Raw genomic sequence first — 3,559 nt, 5'->3', positions numbered from 1 at the left:
GGTAGTTTTCATGTCACTTCATTGTATCCCGATAACTGACAATTTACAATTGATAGGTGTCTTCCAGGAGTAGATATAGTGTGTAGTTATTAAAGTTATGGATCTTCGTTCTTGCTAATAATTGGCAAAATCCAAATTTTATCATTTAGACCTGGGGATGCAATATTGTAGTTTTTCTTGGATTTGTGTGATTTTGTCTGCAATAAAAAATAAGCACTTCAGTACATAGTTTACCTTAAATAAACGCAATACAGGAGTTTGAACAGTGGCAGGAAAAATTTTCTTAAATAGTTAGATGTGATCAGAAACTTAACGTAATAATATGTTTCGGTACCTTAGTTATTGCTTTCATTCTCTTAGGCAGCTTCCTTTTATAGTGTTGTATGAAAAGTTAATCTTTACTAAGTACGATGGATGACCATGTCACTGAAATAATAAAAGAATATATAAGAATATACAAAATGACAATCACAAAATCAGATTTAAAAAAAACTTACCTCCTCAAAGATTTGAGATCATCACGGGGAAATCTTCCTCTGTTCCTAAGAAGTAGCGACATAGACCCTCCAATTCTTAGAGGAGGGAAAGGATCTTCTAGTCCTGTATCCATTTTACCTTTGCTTTGAAGAATAACTTTTTTAGTTTTTGACTCATTTTGGACATTCTACCTTTGTTGTGAAGAACAACTTTTTACATTTTGACTATATTACCATAGTGAACTGAAATTTTATCGGGGTTTTTTATATATTAACCATTCGTATTTATTATTGTGACTTAAATATCAAATTAGTGAGAGGAAAATAGGCTTATGGTCGCTGAAGTACGATTCTAAAACTCCACTGCTTTTTACTCTTTCAGGGATATTAGTATATATGTGATCAATTTGTGTTTTATAGTCTGTTGTCACTTGTTTGATAAGTTGGACGTATTGCTTTTCTTGGATTAAATACTTAGTGAGTGTATTTTTGTCGGATACATTTTCAAGAAGGTTAACATTAAAATCACCAAGAATGATAACAGGAGTATTTGGATAATTTATATACGTAGAATGTAAATGTTTTAAAGCATCTATGAACCTTGAAATTTTTACTTTTGATTTAGAGCGATAAATTCCTACAATATGTAAATTATTTACTGGTTGGTTTACTTTAAGTAATGTCATTTCTACATGATTATAGTTGCACCTCAAAGGTTCTGTCATTAGTTGTATATTGTCCTTTAGGTAAACAGCAGTTCCGTAAGGTGTTCTAGCACCATCTGGGATGAAGTCATTTCTGAATAGTTGCAAGCCTGAAATCTGATATAATTGACTGTCGTCATTACTACATAGAGCAGTTTCTACAAACATATTGATATCTGCGGCTTGTACATTATAGTCACTTCCAACGTCAGCAATATGAAGATGCAATGATCTGACATTTTGGAATAATACTTGCTCCACTAGTATCTTTATAGAGAAATTGAAGTTGACTTTTTAGTACACAATTTTGTCTTAGTCTTGTCATTTCTTCTTGTACTTTCCTGCTCACTGCTATTTTCTTTTCGTTCAAATTAAGAATATGTAATCCCAAAATGTTTCTAAGTCTGCTAAGTGCGACGTAATGCATGTGCTCTCGTTTTAAAGATGGAAGGTCAACAACGGCTTCATTTAATGCATCTCCTTGACAACGGTGAATAGTCTTGGCTGCAGATGGTCTTAAGGGAAACTGTCTGCGAAGAACTTGTATTTTATTTTTGGTAAACTGTCTTTTTATCTCAAGAATTGGAACCCACATTTTTTCTATACTCTGATTGTAATGATAAGAGTATTCTCTGCGATAATCATTCCCAATGTGTTCTTCTTGAAATAAAACCCAGATGATACTTGGTCTTGATGAACCTTCTACGCGGTAATTGATTTTCTTGATGATACACTCAGCACCATTAGTCATACCATTTACAACTGATACATTTGTCGTGAGGTCATACTTAGCTTCTTTAAGTATTGAACACACTGAGTACAAGCCCATGGTTTTCGAAGGATCGTTTGGGATTTGCTTTTTGAGGCTTTCTTTTAAATCGTCAGATAAGTCTCCAAGTACGATATCTATTGCTTTAACGTTGACCTTTTCATTTGAAGAGTTCTGAAAAACGTCATGGTTGTGTTGATCAACTGCCATATTAGTACTGAATAAATGGGTTAAAGATATTGGATAATGAGGATGTTGTGGACGAAGGTCTAAAATTCTTTCCTTCAAAACCTCAAGATCATTTTCAGTATGATTTCCTTCTCTGATACGATTTAAAATTTGAGCAAATTCTTTGTCTTCTTTTTGTCTCATAATTTCTGATAATTCGAACATTTGAAAATATTGTTGCCAGAGATTTGTTGCTAATGCAGCATAGCCGTCCTTTGAATTCTCAAATATCCAATTATCAAATACAGGTTTGAGTTGAAACAAGTCGCCAACAGTTACTATACTAAGACCACCAAATGGTTCTTTTGTGCCCATGATTTGTTGTAATCTTTGGTCAAGAAAATTAAACATACCACTGCCTACCATAGATATCTCGTCAATAAAGATAACTTGCATTCTGTGTAACTGAGATCTTATTGTATTCAACCGGTCTCTATCTAGAGTACAATAATTAAATCCTCTGTTCGCGGGAATTTTAAACACGGCATGAAGTGTATTTCCTCTTATGTTAAAAGCAGCTTTGCCTGTCGGGGCAACTTTTACAACACTGACATCATCAGGATCATTCTGAGGTTGAGAATTTAAGTATCTTATAAGAGCTTCATACAAAGCATTAGTTACAGTACTTTTACCTACACCAGCACCTCCACTTAAAAATAGTCTCATTGGCGGCTTATCAGTCTTGATAGAGTTCAGTACATGGTAAAAAAACTCTTTTTGTTCAACATTAAGTGATTGGACAAGTTTTCTAAAATCGACATCATTAAGCCTTTTTACAACAAGTTCTTCATCATCATTTGTTCGGGGATAAATGCCAATATCAATTATCAAGTCGTACTGGGCATGTTGTTTATCTTTTCCAGGATCAAAGCATCCGAATAGTTCACTTGCTTTCGGGCCAATTTCTCTGTCTTGTTCATCTCTATACTGTGTATTTGGAGCGACTAAATTCTCTTCACTTTCAATATCTTGTACGGCCTGATCAAAAACTTCGGTGTGACTCTCATATTGTTTTCTGTTTTGTTCTATCACATCTTTGACAATTTCACATTGGTCTTGGTGATTTTTCGAGTCCTTCAAAAGATCTGTATTTTTATTTCTCCAAGCAGTGTAAAGCATTATCTGTTCTCTACAATAATTTTCTGCATCTTTGTTTTTATTAAATCTAACAGACCGTATTATTCTTGGCTTTTGCCTTTTCACCAGCGATATTCCACCTTTCATTTCATATTGGTCATTTTCATTTTTTTCCTGTTCTTTATCAGAAAGATCATCATCTACATTATCATCGAAATTACTCTCGAAAAGATAGTCATCTATTAATGTTGAATTTGATTTGTGATTGCTTTGTTGATTACTGTTACTTTTACAATTGAACCAAG

The sequence above is a fragment of the Dendronephthya gigantea genome, unplaced genomic scaffold, assembly GCF_004324835.1.
Source record: "Dendronephthya gigantea isolate DGI-Jeju-01 unplaced genomic scaffold, DenGig_1.0 000062F, whole genome shotgun sequence".
Lineage (NCBI taxonomy): Eukaryota > Metazoa > Cnidaria > Anthozoa > Malacalcyonacea > Nephtheidae > Dendronephthya > Dendronephthya gigantea.
The sequence above is the reverse complement of the archived record's forward strand: the minus strand, read 5'-3'. Positions refer to the sequence as shown.